General features: G+C 42.5%; 1 long non-coding RNA gene across 1 annotated transcript in view; it reads right to left on the bottom strand.

Moving 5' to 3' along the window:
* Positions 1 to 3,087: 3,087 nt before the first annotated feature.
* Positions 3,088 to 21,989, bottom strand: part of LOC142142933 (uncharacterized) — a 96,007-nt gene continuing 77,105 nt past the window's right edge. Inside the window, exon 3 of the long non-coding RNA XR_012689408.1 lies at positions 3,088 to 3,184. This is a non-coding gene — a long non-coding RNA (uncharacterized LOC142142933). The remainder of the gene's footprint in view (positions 3,185 to 21,989) is intronic.

Below are 21,989 nucleotides of genomic sequence, written 5' to 3' on the forward strand. Positions count from 1 at the left end.
TGGCAGAATTTTCATGGATCATTCCACAAAAAATAAAGCGTTAACAAATATATAAGAAATGAACATAACTGTTGAATGATCACGTGAACCTACACTGCCACATTAAAAGTATTTCCATCTACAGCAAAATGTCAGAGGATTTTTTTTCTTTTTACTACAGTAATTGGATATACATCTTTTATATTAAGTTTAAACAACACAGTATATAAATTAAGGGGTTGGAGGGGTGGGTGAGCTAATTGGATGTGATTCATCAGTTTAATTAGATAGGAAACATTTACATTATTTACCTGGAGACATCTGTCCCCTTGACTCACAGGCAGTACCGCCAAGAGATCTTTTGTGCACCGATACAGCAACTTTGTGGGCCCCCCGCCATAGTCAGGGGGCCATCCCCCTTTGGCAGAAGTGCGCCTGCTCGCCAGAGTGTGCCATATCTCTCCACAGTCAGGACAAAGGTCTTTCAGAACGTGCCCTAATAGCAGCATTTTTAGTGGAAGGTATGTAGATATTATAACGAAACAGACAAATATGAAAAAAGATCAACTTTAGTTTTCTACATTTCTGAATAACATATTATTTTGTTGTAGAGAGATATAGGATCTTAAGTTTGACTTGTTAAAACTGTAAACATAAATATCTAAACAATTTAGGTGATAAAATTCAGTGCTGCTGTAATTATATGATAAAATATTGCACAAAATTGCTCTACCCAAGATCCACAAATGTGAAATAGATCCACTAGAAAGACCTATAGTGTCAGGTGTGGGCAGTTTGACGGAGAGTGCTAGCAGATTTGTCGAACCTACATTTACGAAAATTTGTCACAAGCTTACCATGGTATATGAGAGAAACACTAGATGTTATATTGAAAATTAATGACATTACAGTCAATCAATATATTAGACTAGCATCTTATGATGTGAGGTCTCTCTATACGAATAGCTCCCTTAAACATGGAATTGGGGTGGTCCAATATTTCCTAAATATGGAAGTTAAAATTAGTTTAATCATTTTTTAGTATCACTCCTGGAATTTGTACTTACCAGCAACTATTTTGTATTTAATGAGAAGTATTATTTGCAAATCAGAGGAACTGCAATGGGCACAGCTTGTGCGCCGACATACGCTAATCTATTCCTAGGTTGGTGGGAAAAAGAAATAGTCTTTAGCGAACAATTTGATATGTATACCGGCCATATTATTTTATGGCTTAGGTATATTGACAATATATTTCTGCTTTGGGAAGGAGAAGAAACTCTTTTTCATGAGTTCATGGAACAACGGAATAGGAACAATCTGAATTTACGATTAACATCTGAAATTAATTTTCCTGCTCTCCAAAAATTTATTGATAAGAATGGGAAATTGGCAACTGACATATTTAGGAAATCAACTGCCAACAAAAGTTTTTTGCACTACACGAGCACACACTTCCCTCCGGTGATCAAGGGTGTTCAAAAAGGTGAATTCCTCAGGACAAAACGGAACTGCTCGAGTGCTATTACCTATAAAAAGAGATCTGAAGAATCATGAGAAAGGTTCATACAAAGGGGATATAGTGAAAAGTCTATACGGAGAGCGGTACGTTATGTGGATCAAAGAGAGAGAGAGAATCTTTGATATTTCCTTCACCCAAACCTGTTCCAGAAGGCAAAATAAGAATGATTGGCACATTTTGCACAGAATATAGAGATATCTCTAACATACTTCAGAAACATTGGCACATGTTACTACTTGACCTTAACCTCAGACAAAATCTTGATGACAAAATCTAAATAACGTGGCGAAGGGCCCGCAACCTAAAGGACCATCTGGTCCATAGTCATTTTACCAACAAAAAGAAACCAACCAAGCCTGTTATTGGGTTTCACAAATGTGGCGGGTGCAAAGCCTGAAAGTATATGATTCACTCCAAAACTCCAAAAATTAACCAATTTGTCAACTATAACTCTGCGGGGGTTATCTATTGTTATCTATTGTTTGACTTGCCCCTGCAGTCTGACATATTTAGGCATGACAATGAGACCATTCAAAAGATGCTTATTGGAACATGTCAACAATATTAAAAATGCCCCCAACGATAAAGAGAAACTTAAACCACTCTTTACAGTGGAAAAACTATTTTTTGTTGTACCACCACAATAACCCAGATACACTTAAAGCTTTTGTGATGGAACAAGTATATTTAGGGATTAGGGGTGGCAATTTACAACATAAACTTTTGAAAAGGGAGTCTAGAAAAAAATGTTCACTCTAGTTTTTGCTCTATGCTCACCTAGTAATAACATCATAAGGATTTGTCCTTTTAATAATTAAAAACCATTATGTATCCTTAAATATCTCACTATGTTTTATAACAATTCCACAGTACACTATTATTATTTGTTCTCACCTTATGATTTTAATCGATTATGACACTATTATCTTATCACTATTATATTAGTAGAGGTAGCAGTTGAGATTTTTTATGTAGTATTCCCATTATTTCACTGTTAGTTTATCATCATCTCTTTATTTACATTACACACTGGGTTGTGGTATAGGAATTTTATTTTTATAGGAATTTTTTAAATCATATAGTTATGGCTATTAGTGGCTTAAAACATATTTTTATAGATTAATTAAAACAACTTTACAATACCACTACATTATAGTTAGAGTAGATTAGATTTTCTATTGGTCTCACATTGTGTATCACTGATATGCTAATATAAATATTAATTATTTGTCACAACACAGTTCTATTTACTTTATTTAATAGTAATATTTTATTGTTTACAACTTAATTGGTATGAAGAACTAGGGAATTGTACTTTGCCTAGGAAATACCATCTGGTATCTAGTATTTCAAAGGTGATGTTAATTGTGTAGCACTTTTGTTTGTATTTAGTAACTCCCTTTATACGTGAACATTATATACACCCCACCTAGAACTTTCCTGCATTTTGATTAAAATACATGCTATTGATCAATTGATCATTAGGCTTTTCATATTTAGTCAATGTTTACATTCATTTATAATGGTGGTAATTCTTACCAATCAGGAGATGATAACGAAAGGCAGGGTACATCTCCTACCTTATGATTGGTCCACCGTTATATCAATTATCCTGTGACGTCTCCGTGCCGAATAAGAATCGGATTGGTTAATCAGTCATGACACTGTTAAAGGGGTTTCACCCTATAAAAGAAACGTCAGTTCAATTATTGAAAAAGCGAGCAAGCGAAACGCGTGTTGGCATTCACCTCGCTGTGTGTTAATTGAAATTCCATTTTTATGCTGTTCCTAAGAATATTTGAATGATTCACAATATGGGAGGTCTGCATGAGATTATATAAGGAGGTTGGAGTGTGAAAAATCAGTTGCTCGATGAGGTTCCGATGCCTCGTAACAATAACTTAACAGTGCTTTTTATAGCCAGCTAACATAGCTAGAGTAAGAGCCTGGCATTATCAGATGTAAGCTATCTCTAGTACATGCAGGATTAGGATTAACTCAATAATATTGGTTCCTACTCTTTCTCTGTGAATTATAGTCAGTATCCAAACCCTTGTCAACCACTATTGAAGTTTGGAAATTTGTTTAATAGAGCAATACCAGATATCAGTTTACGTATTCGATATTAATAGAGATGCTCACTGACCCCTGTGTTTTGGTTTTGGTTTTGGATCTGGATTACCGTCGTGTTTTGGTTTTGGTTTTGCCAAACCTCCATTGCGTGTTTTGGTTTTGGTTTTGTTTGGTTTTGTTTTGCTATTTTGTTCAAAAATCAATGTTTTTGGTCATAAAAGAACCAAATTTAGTGCTCCACCGGTTTCTTGGATAAGTAATGTAGCTGTGAAGCTAATAAATTATCAAAAAAACAGTTTAATTCCTGGTAGGCCTTCATTAATTCTACACACAAACCAGAATGTCTTCCTCTCCATCTATGCATATTGGCAATGCAGCCATCGTCTTTGGATGTATATTACACCCTACAGTTATAGTTAAATATGTAAAGAAATGGACAAAGGCAGTTTGGTTTCTGTCTCTATAGGCCCCCCTCCACTTGTAGAAAATACCAAAAAATTCAGCCGTTATAGACTGTACAATATTAATTGAAATGGACAAAGGCAGTTTGGTTTCTGTCTCTCTAGGCCCCCCTCCACTTGTATAAAATACCAAAAAATTCAGCCGTTATAGACTGTACAATATTAAGAGAAATGGACAAAGCCAGTTTGGGGTCACTCTGTGTATGACACCCTATCATTAAGGAGAAATTGCCCAAACAGCAGCCTTTCAAGACGGTACGTGATATGGAAATGCCCCAAGTCCCTTTCCTCTTTGGGGGTAGATTGCACCCTACACTTAAATAGAAAGTTGTAAAAAGATGTTATTGTCATCATCTTCAGCTTCATCCTCACCCTCATCAGTGTGTACGTCATCATCACAGACTATCAATTCATCGCCGCTTGAATCCGCCATTAGAGAACAGTCAGTGCTTGGATGGTGAAGGCCTTCCTCGTGGAAGATGTAGTTCATTTTTATAAACATCATTTTCTCCACATTTTTGGGAAGTAACCTTCTACGGCGATCACTGACTAAGTTCCCTGCTGTGCTGAACACTCGTTCAGAGTACACACTGGAGGGTGGGCAGCTTAAGTATTGCAAAGCAAGTTTGTACATGGGTTTCCAAATTGCCTGCTTTTCTTCCCAGTAAGGAAAGGGACTGTCTGACATTTCCATATCGATTACCTCTTGAAAATAATCCTCCACCATCCTTTGCCTGTTAATACTCATATTGGATGGAGTTATGGGCAAGGTCACACATTTTTTTGAAAAATCCTTCAAACCAGCCCAAATGTTAAACTGTTCTGGTCTGCCCTCTGCGTCTTCCCTGCTTCTTTTTTGAAAATTCAATTTTTTATGAGCAGCAGCTGCTTGAGAAACTGAAGGAGACAACGTCATCAAGCCAAGGCCCAGTTCAGCGGACAACTTGCTGAGCAATAGCTCCTTGTAAAAGTTCACATCTCGTTCATTTTGAAGCAAAGACTCAATGTAGGTCTTAAACCTTGGATCAAGCACAGTGGCCAAAACGTACTGATCTGAGTTCAAGATCTTAATAACTCGAGAACCATTGTGAAGCAAATTAAGTACTTGATCGACAAGGCCAACATACTTTGCGGAATTACTTGCTTTCATCTCCTCCTTCAGTTTCTCAAGCTGCTTTTCCAATAGTCTAATTAAAGGAATGACTTGGCTCAAAGTAGCAGAATCTGCACTCACTTCACACGTCACAACTTCAAATGGTTTCAGCACCTTCCCCACTGTGCAAGAGTGAAATACATCCCCCCCTCCTTTCCCAATGTCATGGCTTGTGCAATACGCTTAAATGGCTTTGCGCTGTTCCTCCATCCTCTGAAGCATGTACAGGGTGGAATTCCACCTAGTTACCACCTCTTGCTTAAGTTGGTGGCAGGGCAAGTTAAACTGCTCTTGGAGCTGCTGCAATCTCCTACATGCTGTGGCAGAATGCCTGAAATGGCCTGAAATTTTACGGGCCACTGAAAGCATCTCTTGCACCTCACGGTTATTTCGTACGAAGCTCGACACCACCAAGTTGATGGTGTGAGCAAAACAGTGAATGTGATGGAATTCACCCAGCTGTAATGCTCGCACTATATTGTTGGAGTTATCAGAAATGACATATCCTGGAGAGAGCCCAAGTGGTATAAGCCATGTATCAATCACATCTCTTAGTTTGCGTAACAAATTGTCAGCTGTATGCCTGTTAGTGAAGCCGGTGATACAAAGAGTGGCCTGCCTGTGACAAATGTTACGTAGTGGTGTACATGCTGCTGCTGTTCCTGCTGGTGAAGGTGAATGACAAACCCAGTGGGCTGTCACAGTCATATAGTCTTTGGTTTGACCACTTCCACTTATCCACATATCTGTGGTTAAGTGGACAGTGGGCAAAATGGCAATTTTCAGCGCAATCTCTAATCTGTACACACTTTTTGGTATAGTTGTGGAATAGCTTTATGGGAAAAATGGTGTCGCGATGGAATTCTGTAACGTGGACAAAGATCTCAATTAACTGAAAAACCAGCTGCGTTTATTGTGGATATTGGACACAGATCTAACACTAACATGGCAGCCATTGCGTCTGTGATTCGCTTGGCGACTGGGTGACTGCTGTCATATTTGCTTCCCCTAGCAAATGATTGTTTCACAGTTAATTGTTGAAATGTAGGACTGCTCTTTTTCTTGGCCTTCCTCTGGGCTGACTATTCACTCCCAGCAAACAGCAGCAGCAGTGGGACTAACGCTTTCTTCAGAGGAATCAATAATAGTGCAGGAGTCATCCAGCCTTAAGTGGGATGCCGGGCTAACTCCGAGCGCTACTGAGGATATTGATGAGGATGGTGTGGTGGGTGTATTTTGTAGCCGTCGGGATGTCGGTGACCGGAGGGTTCTAGCTGATGATGGAGTGCTTGTAATTTTTTTGGAAGAACTTTCAGCTTTTCCCAACACTTTGCCATGAACTCTCGTTAAATGGCGTAACATAGACGAGGTCCCTCCCTCGACTGACTGTGGCTTGACATACACTACAAATGGCTATACAATTGTTGTCTGGATTTGGGTAGAAATAATTCCACACATAAGAAGTGGATTTTTTTTGTTTTATGGCCAGGCATGACAATGGCCTTTTTCTTGTCACGTGCCAGAACTGCTGCCACTGGTGTAGGACTTACACAAACAACCTCATCCTCATCAACATCCTCATTAGCGCCCTCGTCGCCTACACAAATCGCCCCCTCATCATCTTCTAATTCCAAAGTGGCATCCTCAATTTGTGTATCACCGGCTACACTCGGGCTGTTCAGGCACACATCAGCAGAACTGCAGAAAGGGCACTTCATTATGGGTACACTAACAGAATGCTCACGATTAGACATACCACTGTTGGATGGACTCTCCACAGGGATTGTTGTCATTTCTGATTCAGAGCATACATTATCCTCTAATGCCTTACTGTTTTCTTGCAGCTCGGCTTTGACGCGTAACAGTAGTTGTGCACCACTTTTAGACTCCAAATTACTTGGTCTTGCTTGGTCACGAGTGACCGTACAAGAAGAAGGCTCGGTAACATTTTTGGATCTGCCACTAATAGAGAAAGGCGAAGGCCTCAGTCTTTCTTTGCCACTGCGTGTGTAGAATGGCATGTTGGCAATTTTTTTTTAATCGACAGTTAACTTTTCCTCAGTTACACTTCTTTTTTGCTTCAACACGGTAAAAATTTTTTTGGTGTGTGTTTTTTCCCTGATTTAAAAAGACTATGTACTTTGACATCGCCTTTCCCAGATGACGTACCGGGAACACTACCATCAGAACTGGTGACAGAACCGGGTTGCTAATTTTGCTATGTGGACTTCTTCGAATCCATTTTAATGAGGCCAAAGCACTTGTAGTGCCAAAATTGTATTAGATAGATACTGCTGACAAATATGACTTTTGACAGCCAGAAAAATTACTGTAAAACATTGGGGAATACGGGAGACCCCAAAAGCACTTGTAGTGCAAAATATTGTTTTAGATACTGCTGACAAATATGACTTTTGACAGCCAGAAAAATTACTGTAAAACATTGGGGAATATGGGACACCCCAAAAGCACTTGGAGTGCCAGAAATTAAAAAAAAAACCCTCCTCTATCCTCCTCTCTTACTGCTCTAACAATTGGTATTAATATTAGAATTGTATAGAATAGAAACAATAATGTGTCCAATTATTGCTCTGTCCCTGCGCTGATATAGCCTTTGACCTAACCCTGCTCTCTCCCTCTGTCAAATGGCGATGGATTGCTGTGGAGGCAGGTATTTATGCTTTTCAAATCTCGCGAGACCCGAGATTAGAAATACGAAAACGTCACGATGACGTTTTGCCTTGATTTTGATTCCGAATGGGCAGGAGAGTACCGAGGTACTCGGATAGGCAAAATTCGGATGGATTCGGATCTCGAGAACCGAGCCCGCCCATCTTTAGATATTATTAAGTTCACTAACATTCCCTTGCCATAGCAGGATGTGTCTGAATTAATATGTTTATGAACATTTATCTTGATGTTCTCTGATCACAGTTAGGGAATTGAACAAATCAATGACACAGACTATAGAGGTTGTCAATATATATTCTTTTACTTGATAAATAAGTTAAGGACAGCATAAGTTCATATGAGATTAGTATTAATAAGGTTTACATTGGTGTCTATATAAACCACCATATTGCTTATTAAATATACGCAGCGAGTCCTGGTGGCTGTGCTGCCATTTTATGACATTTTTTTAACAAGCTCTATTACTTTCACTACTCTTGTTTTTATTATATCGCTACTAGTAATAATCAGGACAATATTGGGAATACTCTTTTTTTAATCGGTTTAATAAAGATAAAAAAATGTAATACAATGTTAATTAACACAGATCACAGAGTGCCCCTTTAAGACATGCTCTTTTTCCTTTTGCTTTTTTTGTCTCCTATTTTCGGCATTATGGTCTGATTTTGCATCCCACTCAAAATTGTTATTTATTTACCATTATGTGTGAACACTCTTGATTGCGATTTCATGTCTTGATCTTGTATAAATAAAGTTGTGTTTGTAAAAAAAAAAAAGTTAAACTTAAAATATAAAAAAAAATTAGAATTCCTGGGTTTTCATGAAAATTTCCTGATCAGGGTCAAATTTCCAGAAAACCGTGAATAAAACTGGCAATTGGAAACAATGGTGGAAACGCATCTCAGTAGTTGCTTCTGCACAAGTTGTTATTAGATTGTCTTTTACATTCTGTGACTCAACCAATCTTCTTATTTACAGTCAAACAAGCTATGAAAATGTGTCTGTTGCTGGTTAAAATGACTAAGTCATAAAAGTAAGAGGAGTCATGAAATAACAATAAATAAATAGCTTACAAAATAACAATAAAGAAAACTGCAGTATTATGGAAAAGGGGTGGAAGGTGAAGAAGGGTGAAAAAGTATAAGGGGAGGGGTGAGAGGGAGAGGAAGGGTGGGGGGAGTGCGGGAAGACGGGAGGTTGTAAGGAAATGGAGTAGAGAACTACCGTATTTCATCAATTCTAAGACACCATTGATTGTAAGATAATTTCAGTACTACGAACAGCTTTGATTATATGGAATTGTGATAATTTCTCCAAGGACGAACATTTACCTTACTAATGTCAAAATGTGGCAGCTCTATTTCCATGTTCTTCTGCATTTTCAATAACTTTTCGTTTCAATGTGGCTTCATAGTGCAATCTTTTTGACAACATTTTGATTGTAGTAAGGGATCAAATTGGACTAAATACAGCTCCACTATAATGAAATAATGGTGGCTACAAACTTGCAGATTGCCACTGTATTCAGAGGGTGTGGTGCAGCGACAATGGTCAAACTTCCGCCTGCTATTCTAAGACGCACCAGTGATTCTAAGATGCACCCTGGTTTTAGAGATGTTTATATGGGGAAAAAAGTTGCGACTTAGAATTGAAGCAATACGGTAATAAAGGTGAGTGGGGAGGTAAAGCGGAGGAGGGAAGGGATGGGAAAAAAGAGGGGGGAAGGGAAGAAAGCAGAGGGGTAGCAAACGAGGCATGGGGAAAAAAAAAACACTGAAGACCTGAGTAGCACCTGTAGACATTTGAGAGCAGAGTATAAACAGTAAAATGAGGCACAAATTAAATGAGGACATAAGAGTCCCACAACTATCTTATTTGGAAAATGCGGAATGAGGAACTGAGGAGCAAAATTTTGTCCACAACATATTAACGATATACCGACACTTCTTCTCCCCACTGTCTGTGAAGCTGCACACATGCTTTACAAGCAGGTGCAGTGCTTGTAAAGGCTGTGAGCATACGAGTGAAGAGTCAGACACTGCTGCCTCAGCTTGTATGTAAGCTATTGCAGATCCGCTCTTTAAATTTGTCAGTGGAAGGTAGCTGGTAGCAGCTTGTAAGAAGATTGTGCTTTGGTGTAATGGTGTCATCTGTACTGTGTGTAGAGGTGAGAGTCTCTTGTTCACTAGAGGATCCAGGGGGGAGCGACCGGGGCAAATATGCTGCCCAGCTTTTCTGATTGTGTATAAAACACATTCAGAACAGTTTAAAGAAAAACAATGAATCCTGGAAGTGATTTTATGGCCCCCACAGAGCCCTGATCTCAACATCATCGATTCTGTCTGGGATTACATAAAGATACAGAAGGATATGAGCAAGCCTACATCCACAGAAGATCAGTGGTTAGTTTTCCAAGATATTTGAACCAAAGTCCTTGCTGAGTTCTTTAAAAAAAACTCTGTGCAAGTGTACCTAGAAGAATTGATGCTGTTTTGAAGCAAAGGGTGGTCACATCAAATATAGATTTTATTTAGATATCTCTTCTGTTCATTCACTTTGCATTTTGTTAATTGATAAAAAGAAACTATTAACACTTTTATTTTCGAAAGCATTCTTACTTTGTAGCATTTTTTCCACACCTGCCTAAACCGTTTGCACAGTGTGCTATATAGATGTAAGGAATTACTTTGCTATTTGTAACTCCGACCAATAGAGGTCTCTGTATTTGTAACTTGCCCCTAGATTTGCCCATATCCAAGATGGCCAGAATGGCATCAAGGAGAAACCATCTTGGATCCTGTTTCCTGTTTGGGCCTATAATGTCACATGTCTGATCTTCCTGGATCAAACATGTGCTTGAGTATTCTGCTTGCTCAGCTCCTGCTACTTGCTACACTTCCTTGCATCCAACTACCCGCTTGTGTACCGAACCAGCAAAGGTCTGACTACCCGCTACATGAGGAACGTATCGCAGAGTTGGAGAAGAGGTCACCACAAGCCTGTAACATCGCCATTCCTTGCTGCTCTCCCTCTGCCACCAGCTCAGTTTGGAGGGGACTTACCTTTGATGAAACCGTCATCTGTGATGGAGAAACGCGTCAGTGGACCTCATTTCCGGAATCCCGACCACAGAGCGAGAGGAGTACGAGCGACATAACGTATCACTATACTCGCCCTCTGGAAACAACAGGCTGTTAAAGTGGATGTCTTTATACATAGAAGACGCTTGCAAGCTAAGTCTTTGACATTTATTTGGAAGTTATAGATGTCCTTGGGACTATCATATGCATTATTGGATGCGGTTTGGAAGAGATAATATTTGACACTGAATTGAGTCATGATATTGTAGATAATATCGGGACCCTATATCATATATCTACAGGAAGGTGATCACATTCCATATTGGGATTTATGGACTATTACATTTATAAGATGCCTCTTTGTGAATATATGGGATGAATTTCAAGATGTTATGCGCATAACCAACAAATGTGAATTCACATATATATCAACATCCCTACATAGATTACCAGGGACTATAGCTAGCAGCGTATGTTTTGGATGTTTATCAGCCTAATCAATATTTTATTACTACTGATCATCTTGAGCTGTGGGTTAATTGATTGTATAAGAATATATTCCTTTATGTTTTATCGTTTATATACCGATTCAGGTTCTTTTAATATGGAGAAATTTGAATAAAATATATAACTACTATTTTTCCAGCGCATCCCTATTTGTTTTATTTTTTACGGTTTTGAGGGGACCCTCAAAAGTTTTGTGGAATTATTAATCAATGCCAGTTTCATTTCCAGCTGTACGAGTCCCATTTCGAGTCTGATAAGTAAAGGTCCGATGTATGCTTTTGCTACTTAGGGAAACTGCCCTTGCATGGGCTTCTCTCTATATCGAGACTTCTAGTCCAATATTAGAGAAATTTGATAGCTTCCTCAAAGTATTGAAACAAACCTTTGATGATACGAACCAGAAAGATGCTGCTGAAAAAACATTACTGAAATTACGCTAGGTAGGGGCAAACGCAGGATTTGTAGAGGGGGGTTTCCACACCATGCCGCCAGTGGCCATGACCAACATGCATGGGGGCGTAGCTATAATTTTAGACAGTGCTTGGCTGCTCTCTAACTCTTCCTATCCCCATAATATACATGGGCAATGCTACGTACACTACTGTTAGGTGCACGCAGCTCTCCCTTTTCAAGCAGAGCCGTGTGAAGTGGGGGCAGGGTTCAGCCACCTCAACTATACAGTGCCCCAGGCTTGGAGGGGGGTTTCCAGGCACTAGGAACCCTCCCCCCTTCGGTTTGCTTATGCCAGAGGAGACGCTCAGTTATGGAATATACTGCAGATTTTCGAAGATGGGTCCTTGACACTACTTGGAATTATGAGGTGCAGCTGTCTGTCTACCATAAGGGACTTTCTGAGACCATTAAAGATGAATTAGCCTGAGCAGAGCCACCAACTGAGCTTGAACTTTTCATCAAACATTCGCATTGATGCACGATTGATTGAGAGACGACAAGAAATGAGGGCCTTAGCCTGGACGTGCCCCAGTTATCGTGAACCCACAACTTCAAACTATCCGACACGTCCGAGCTGTGAGGACGTGTCGGGTGTGCTCTCCACTGGGGGCCTTACCCTGGGCCCCTGATTCTGATGTGGTGACCCCGGCTCGTACCCGCTTCCTCCACTTGCCTTTTACCGTGCTGGTCTGTCCGCCGGCGATTCTGCTGATGATTCCACCTCCAGTCCTGCTCTCCACTCGAGTCCCCGGCTCCGGCCTGATGACGGTCCGTCTCCTGTCTTCTCTCACTCCGATGGTCCTGTGTCTGCCTCCAGCGTGCACCACCGATCCGGTGATCCTGTGTTGACCTCCAGCGTGCAACGCCAGCTCCTGGGGACTGCCCTCCTGTTGCCCGGCGATTTCTCCTGCCTTGCTGTCTGCTCGCAGCTGCGGCCTACTTCCGGCTCCATCCCCGGTCTCGGGTGCCGACCACCTCCACACTCGGGCCTACTTCTGGTCCCCGGCTCCAGCCTTGTTGCCTGCTTCAGCTCACCCCTGCTCCGAGTCTGCCACGTCTTCAGCTGCCTGAAGAGTCCAGTGTTCCCTCCGCTGGTCCCGTCGGAGGCCTCTTCCACGTGGGCCCCCGGCTCCATCCTTGGTCCCCGGTCTGCCTCCTGCACGCTTCAGCTGAGCTCCGCTCCTACCGCCTGCCATCCTCGTCCGGGACTGTCTCCGTTGCCTTCTCTGATGTCCACAGATACTGCCCCCCTCCGATGTCTCCTGGCTCTCCACTAACTCTCACCCATGCACTCCAGGTACCGTCCATGGTCTGCTCTATTGTTCCCCTGGACTATACTACTGGCTTTTTCCCTGACTGTTCCCTGGAATCTTGGATTCATCCCCTGGCCTGGCTTGCCACTCCGGCTAGCTCCTAGCCACGGTTAGGAACCCTTTTCTAACTGCCATTTATTGCCTGTTTTTATTGCCTCCACTTTTATTTTCCTGTTTATTGCCTGTTTTCCTGTTTTATTTTCCTGTTTTATTGCCTGTTTTCTGTTTTATTGCCCTGTTTTATTGCCTCCACTTTTATTTTCCTGTTACCTTCTGCTACCTACTGCTTTTCATTGTCTCCATTACTCACTGCTTTGTCTCCATTATCCATTATCCATTTGCCTCCATTATCCACTGTAATTCACTTTTTTCTCCCTTATCCAATTATCCAATTTAATTGTCTCCATTTTCCTCTGTAATTCACTTTTGTCTCCATTATGCACTGTAATTCACTCCATTATTTTGTCTCCACTATTCACTGCTACTCACTCCATTGTTCACTGTTTTCCTTATGCCCTCCTGCCTTGTTTTCTTTGCCACACCTTTCTCCCTTCCACTTTTAAGCCTCATTACTGACTGTTTTTGTCTCCACTTTCCACTGTAATTCTCTCCATTATTTTGTCTCCATTATTCTCTGTTATTCACTCCATTGTTCTCTGTTTCACTCCCTCGCTCCTCTCTGCCCTCTCCCCTCCGCGTCTCTCTCTCCTCTCACTATGCCCCCCTGTCCACGCGCCATTCCCATCCTCTCCCGGGGCTTCACCTCACCCTCTTGCCCCCTGCTCTCCCCAGCACTCTGCCCACCTTGCCAACCTCATCCCTATCTCTACTCTTCCCTCCTTCCCCTTCTCCTGTGCCCTGTGGAATGCCAGATCTGTCCGCAACAAACTCACCGCCATCCATGATCTCTTCTTGTCCAACTCTTTTAACCTTCTTGCCATTACGGAAACCTGGCTCTCCGACTCTGACACTGTCTCCCCCGCCGCCCTCTCCTATGGTGGCCTCTCCTTCACCCACTCCGCCAGACCCGGAGCCCGTCCAGGCGGTGGTGTGGGCTTCCTCCTCTCCCCCGCCTGTACTTTTCGTGTCATCCCCCCTGAACCCTCCCTTTCCTTCTCCTCCTTCGAAGCCCACTCTATCCGTCTCTTCTACCCCATCCACCTCCGTGTCACTGTCATCTACCGCCCTCTTCATCAACAACTTCAATGCCTGGCTTCCTCACCACCTCTCCTCTGACCACCCCTCCATCATCCTTGGCGACTTTAACTTCCCTATTGACAACCCCACTGACCCTGCGTCCATTAAACTGCTCACCCTCTCCTCCTCCCTTGGCCTCACTCAATGGGCCTCCTCCTCTACCCACTGCCTTGGTCACTCCCTCGACCTAGCCTTCTCCTACCTTTGTAATCTCTCTGACTTCTCCATCTCTCCCTTTCCTCTATCCGACCACCACCTTCTCTCTTTCTCTCTCTCCTCATCTCCTGCTCTCCTCCCCATGCCCACTTCTACTCACTCCGGTCGCAACCTTGACGCCCTCGATCCTGCTACTCTGTCCTCTACTCTTGACACTCTCCTTTCTCCCCTTTCGTCCCAGGCCTGACCCAACCTGGCGGTCTCCTTCTACAACCACACCCTCACCTCTGCTCTTGATGCCATCGCCCCAGCCCTCTCTGTCAAACCCCGTTGCTCCAAACCCCAACCTCTCTGACCGCCACTGACTTTGCCTCCTTTTTCTCCTCTAAAATCGAGGTCATCCGTCTTGAAATCTCCTCCTCCCCTCCCCCGCCCGATCCCCACCCTCCCTCACTCTCCCTCTAGCTAACACTCCCTCTTCTCCTTCTGCCCCACTACGGGAGATGAAGTCCACTCTCTCATTTCATCCTCTCCTCCGTCTTCCTGTCCTCTGCACCCCATCCCCTCCCACCTTCTTCGCTCCCTTTCCCCCGCCACCTGCTCCCACCTCGCCCACCTCTTCAACCTCTCCCTCTCCACCGGCATCTTCCCTTCCTCCTTCAAATACGCTCTTGTATCCCCCATTCTTAAGAAACCTCATCTCGACCCCACCTCTCTCTCCAACTATCGCCCCATCTCTCTTCTCCCATTTGCCTCCAAAATACTTGAGAGGCTCGTCTGCGGCCGCCTCTCCACCTACCTCTCTGATCACTCCCTCCTTGATCCTCTCCAATCTGGCTTCCGCCCCCTCCACTCCACTGAAACTGCCCTGGCTATAGTCACCAACGATCTCCTCTCTGCCAAAGCTAGGGGCCACTTCTCCCTTTTAATTCTCTTGGATCTCTCAGCGGCCTTCACCATTGACCACCCGCTCTTGCTCCACACCCTTCAATCCTTTGGCCTCTCCGGCTCCGCCCTGTCCTGGTTCACCTCTTACCTTGCTGACCGTACCTTCTCCGTCTCCACCTCTGGATCTATCTCCCCCCCTCCTCCCTTCCAGTAGGGGTCCCCCAAGGCTCTGTTCTCGGACCCCTACTGTTCTCTCTTTACACCTCTTCCCTGGGTGAACTCATCAGCTCCTTTGGTCTCAAGTACCACCTTTATGCGGATGACACCCAACTCTACCTTTCCTCTCCCGATCTCTCTCCCTCCCTCCTCTCCAGGGAGTCCGTCTGCCTCTCTGCCATCTCCTCCTGGATGTCCTCTAGATTCCTCAAACTTAATCTCACTAAAACCGAACTTATTGTCTTTCCCCCCGCTCACTACCCCTCCCCTTCCGACCTTTCTATCACCGTTCTCAACTCCTCTTTTTCCCGTTTCTCAACTTCGCTGCCTCTGCGTCAGCCTGGACTCCTCTCTCTCCTTTGCCCCTCATATCCTCTCTCTCGCTAAATCCTGCCTCTTCCAGCTGTGCAACATCGCACGCATTCAGCCCTTCCTCTCCCAAGATGCCACAAAAGCTCTTGTCCTCTCTCTTATTATCTCCCGCTTGGACTACTGTAACCACCTCCTTACTGGCCTCCCCCGCTCTCATCATCAATGCTGCCGCTCGGCTCATTTTCCTTTCTCGCCACTCCTCTTCTGTCTCTCCCCTCTACCAATCCCTCCACTGGCTCCCCATCCCCTACAGAATCGTGTTCAAGCTCCTCACTCTTACATTCAAGGCCCTCTCCAACTCCACTGCTCCCTACCTCTCCAACCTAATCTCCATTCACGCTCCATCCCGCCCTCTGCGTTCGGCTAACGACCGCCGCCTCTCTTTCCCCCTGGTTACCTCCTCCCATGCTCGCATCCAAGACTTCTCCCGCGCTGCTCCTCTCCACTGGAACCAGCTCCCCCGCTCCATCAGAACTTCCCCCAACTTGTCCAGCTTCAAACGGGCCTTAAAAACCCACCTTTTCCTTAAAGCCCTCCAGTCCCCCACCTAATTGACCTCCTCCCTGTGTCCCCCTACCCCCCTCCCACTCCTGCCCTCCCTCCTGTCCCCCTCTTACCTCCCTCCTTTTCATTCTCCTCTCCCCTCCTCTCCGTCTCAGCCTCCTTTCTTCCCATTCCCTCCTCCTACCATTGCGTCTGTGTCCGTCCTACCCTCCCCTTAGATTGTACGCTCCTTTGAGCAGGGCCTCCTCTCCTTCTGTTCTCCACCACCTTAACTCTGCTCTCCAGCTCCTTGTCTCTTCCGTGAGGTCCTCCTGCCCTTCTACCCCTTTCTCTACCCCGCTGGGGGCTCTCACCTCTCATCTAGCTGTACATCGAGCTTCTGAGTTACTATGCTTTTTGTTAACTGTACCGTGCTGTCTCACCCTGTATCGTGTTTCTGTCTGTCCCTGTACGGCGCTACGGATACCTAGTGGCGCCCTATAAATAAAAATTAATAATAATAATAATAATAATAATAATATTATGGGAATTCTGAGGTCAAATCCACTAAGGAATGTGAGTCTGAACCCATGAAATTTGACACGCTTCACAAACAAAGTTTTAATGATAGAAGATAGCAACGACTTCAAGAAAAATTGTGTCTTTATTGTGGCAAACCAGGGCATTATGTCTTAATTTGTCCTAGAAGACTTCAGAACACAGTGGCCACCATAGCAGAAGCAGACTCTTAAGATCAGGAATCTGTTATTTCCGATATTCCTCAGCATTTAAATTCAATCATTCCTTATCTCTCCTCCTTAACATCAACTGAGAAGAATAAGGGGAATAATAACTTGCATTTTTCAATTCCTATTCAATTTCAGATCGGTGCACACTGGATTTCCAGTACAGCAATGGTGGAAGCCCTCTATAGCCACTCCCTGATTAGATATCTTATCATCTATTCCAACAGTCATACAATACATCACCTCTATTTTGTCAGGAAACCGCTCCTGAACCCCTTTATCTGTGACACAAACCACCCTCTGCGCACTCATGACTTGGAAGCTTATTGTAAGGTAATACATAGTATTCCAGCCTAAACCTCACACTCACGGCTCTTTCAGGCTACAGATTTTGCTGGTCCCTTTCCCAACAGATGCACGCTCCACTCTCAGCAACTGCCACCAGCTACGTATATGGCCCATAGCAAACCTATGACTTAATCACCCAATTGCACACACTCTGTGCTCTGGTAGCTAAACAGTTAACCCTTCACACACTGGTTTCTAAAGAGTTAATCCAGCCAAGCAATCTATGGTGCAATCTGCTCAAAATATATGAATCAATATAATTCTTTTTAATAAAAAGTATATGAATTATTAAATCTAGGGCTAATACATTTATTTAATCGCATAGAGAAATATAAATCAATCTCATGGCTATACATTCAGAAACAAAGGAAACAGAATAAAAATTACATCCTAATTAAATTAACTTAAATACATTCATAAATCCGATATGCATGGACTAATATTATTGAGATGTCTGCACAATCTTAATTAGTAACTATATGCTTATGAACACGTCCTCAGTTCGTCAAAAAGAATTTTATAACAAGAGAATAGATTAATTATAACACAAATGTTTGGAATAACAATCATATGATAAAATTAAGAAATTGGCTAATAAAAAGCAAATGAATAATAGTGAGAGACATACAATGAACAGCTATATGGAATAATGCATAAATAACCAATGTGCAAACTACAGGATTGCAAAGTATTCGAAACATACTCCAAATAAATACATTATTATTGGAATGAAATCGGGTCAAGTAATCTATAACTGAAAGAATTGCAAACTACACTAGTATAAAAGCGAAGAAAAAAGGATATCTGATCTCCACATACAGTTTGCAATAAGAAGATCGTGAATTCCAATAGACTTCATCTAGTAGGCGGGATGCAAACTAATGCACCCTAATTGGTACGCATATGTGTCAATCAAACACACCCATCTAATTTTCGATTGATGGAACTAGTTCATGTCACCGGTGGGGGGGGGGGGGGGGGGGGTGTCCGTAAGACTATAAAAGACCTGTCATACCATTGGACCGGTTACTCCTTGAAAAAGCACAGCGATGCGTGCGTCGGCGGTTCACTGGCAGCACACTATACTCTTAAACCACAAGCATTATGACTATGATAGGCAGCCGCTCCCTGCCTATCTCATAGTCATAATGCTTGTGGTTTAAGAGTTTTTCTCCACATATGCTGAGATTAGCTATAATAGGGGAATCACTGATACTCTGTGATTTTAAGAAGTTAGACGTGGAGCCATATAGTGGACCTAATTGAGGAATAGTTCTATTGTTGTCTATATCTAATTAGTTCAGCCAGAATAGGAGAACTGTTTATATAAGATAGCGGAGGTAATTGTGGAACAGCTCCACTGGCAGTGATCAAGTAATCCTTTTGAATGGAGAAACGGACTGAATAGTCCTTATAGCATTATTCCTCAATACACTAGAGAATTAACCCTTGTGTTACTGTTATAATTCAGAACAAATATATCAATATATAGTACAAGGAAAATAATGCGAACAGAACCATTGTCCTAATAATGATCTTTAGCCTCCATACAATCCATGTCCAATAGGGCTATTTAGAAGTGTATTCGTAGTGCATCCAGTGATTTTATCACACGGTATTCACGTTCACTAATCACAAACACTCCTATATTTCGCTAATTTTAATAACGATGTTTTAACATGAATAAATAAAAGTTATATTTTATTTTTTCCTCATATTGATGTTCACCAAGCTATTGGGATGTCAAATGAAATAAGGGAATCTAGTGCACCTATTCCTTATAAAAAAAATTCTAATTTCTCTTTGTAATTGTATGTACATACAAGTTTTTAGGTAGCACCCCTCAGCTAATTTATCTAGAGGAATCTATAGATCTATATAAATGAGGGTATTCCCTATAATCTGTGCGATAAAATCTTTTTCTTTAAGAACTATTAAATTGTTAGATTTAATATACAAAAGGTACAATGCTTACAGATAATAGAAAAACCCCATTAGATAAAGATTTTACATATACAACTATCAAATCTGCTACTCTCATCACTTTATCCCATTCTCGGTTACAGGACTTTTTTCGGGCTGCACCCATTTTATGTAATTCACTCGCACCACGAGACTTTCCTCTAATCTTCAAACCTTCAAGCGTTCTCTGAAAACCCACCTCTTCAGACAAGCTTATAGTATTCCTCTATCACCCTCTTAATCTCCCTAGGTTACCCTATTACCACCTCTAAACAGCTAACACAAGACAACAAACCTCTGACCAACATAGTTGTGTGACTGAGCATACAGCCCACTAAATACTTTGTAACCTTTGCATTCTAGCTGGACAAATATTCAGTATGATGTAGCACTTACCCTTGTGTATCAAACCATTGTCTCATAGATTGTAAGCTTGCGGGCAGGGCCTTCTTACCTCTGTATGTATGTAGTACCCATTATTGTTTTATTAGTGTTTGTTCCCAATTGTAAAGCGCTACGGAATCTGCTGGTGCTATATAAATGATGATGATTAATGGAAATTTTATGGACATTATGATTGCTAAGGGAAACAAGATTGAGTTCAGAGAAAAACAGATACCTGTGTTAAGGGAGACCATGGACGGCTCACCTTTGAACTCTGTTCCAGTTACTCATAAGAATTCCTTGGTTGGCTGCAAATAATCCATCCATTAACTGGGAATCAAAGGCCCTTTCATTTTCACAAGAAACTCATGCTTCCAAGACTAAGCCCAAACCCTCTCTTGAAGAGGTGAGTGAGTTATACAATTCCCCTCCTTACGTATTGGACCAGCTACCTCCTCAATATAAAGACTTTACTGATGTCTGTAATAAGAAGAATTCTGACAAATTACCACCTCACAGGCCCTATGATTGACCAATTAACTTGTTACCTGGGGCTGCCATAACCTTTGGGCACATTTATCCATTAGCCAAACCTGAGTTAAAGGTCCTTAAGGATTATATAGATGAAAGTTTAGAAAAGGGTTTTATTCGTCCCTCCATGTCTCAAGTGGGTGCACCTATATTTTTTGTGAAAAAGAAGGATGGCTCATTACGACCATGTATTAATTATAGAGCATTGAATAAAGTTACAATCAAGAACCGTTACCCGCTCCCACTTATTTCAGACTTACTGGAGAGGCTTTGCTCAGCAAAGATTTTCACCAAATTATATCTTTGAGGAGCATATAATTTAATTTGCAAACGATGTGGTGATGAATGGAAGACTGCCTTTGGTGATGCTTTTTGGACTGTGCAGTGCCCCTGCTACATTCCAACATTTCATGAATAACGTCTTTAAAGATTTAATTGACCAATTTATTGTTATCTATCTCAACAACATACTAATTTTTTCAAATTCCCAAGAGGAGCATCAACAGCAGGTTCGAACTGTACTGGAATGTCTTCGCAGACACCATTTGTACATCAAGTTGGAAAGTGTGATGTCACGATGTGAGAATATGGCTACCTGTGGATATTAGCACTGCAACACGAGGAGGTTCGGAGTCTAACACTCCGCCTTTCTGCACCAGGGACCCCCGCAAGGAAGTTTGGATTTTGCGGCAAGTGACGTGCAGGTTGCGGGCCTCCCAAGAAGCTATCCGTGAGGTGGCGATGAGAATCGTGGTCGTACAGGCTGTGGTCTGGCAATGTGCGGGCAAACAAAGTACAGAATCAGGAACCAAAGAGTAGTCAGCAGGCCAAGGGTCAATCCAGAGAGTGTGGCACAAGACGAAAGTGTAATCCAATACAAGGTCAATGGGAGCCGGGTCAGTACACAGGGAATCAGATAGAATGCAAAAGAAAGAGCCATCTTTAAATAGAGGGAAGAAGAAGTTCATTGTTGGACAGAGGGCGGTGGTCAGATGCGCTGACCGTCGTCAGGAAGTCAGAATGCACGTCTCGTTGCCGTGGCAATGAGCGCGGATGCGCCTGTGATCTCCAGAAGGAGCGTCTCCGTTGTCTAGGAACGGAGCGCTTCATAAGGGGAGACATCCGTCCCTGTCTAGCGGGGAGGCGCAGGGACCGTGTCTAACATGTGAATTCCACCAAACACAGGTTCAGTTCTTGGGCTATGTCATCTCATCTCAAGGTTTGTGAATGGACACTAGCAAGTCGAGGCTATAGTAGATTGGCCAGCCACAAGAAATGTCAAAGAGGTACAAAGGTTCATAGGATTTGCCAATTTCTATTTCTATTCTATGTTTCATTAAAAATTTCTCCAAGATTGACTCACTCAATTAACTAAGAAAGGATCATCTTTCCTTTGGTCTCCAGAAGCTGAAAGGGCTTTCTCTTTGCTTAAATCACCAACGAGGCCGATGCTTCAGATTCAGCAGTAGAGCCA

Source organism: Mixophyes fleayi, chromosome 3 (assembly GCF_038048845.1).
Source record: "Mixophyes fleayi isolate aMixFle1 chromosome 3, aMixFle1.hap1, whole genome shotgun sequence".
Taxonomy (NCBI): domain Eukaryota; kingdom Metazoa; phylum Chordata; class Amphibia; order Anura; family Limnodynastidae; genus Mixophyes; species Mixophyes fleayi.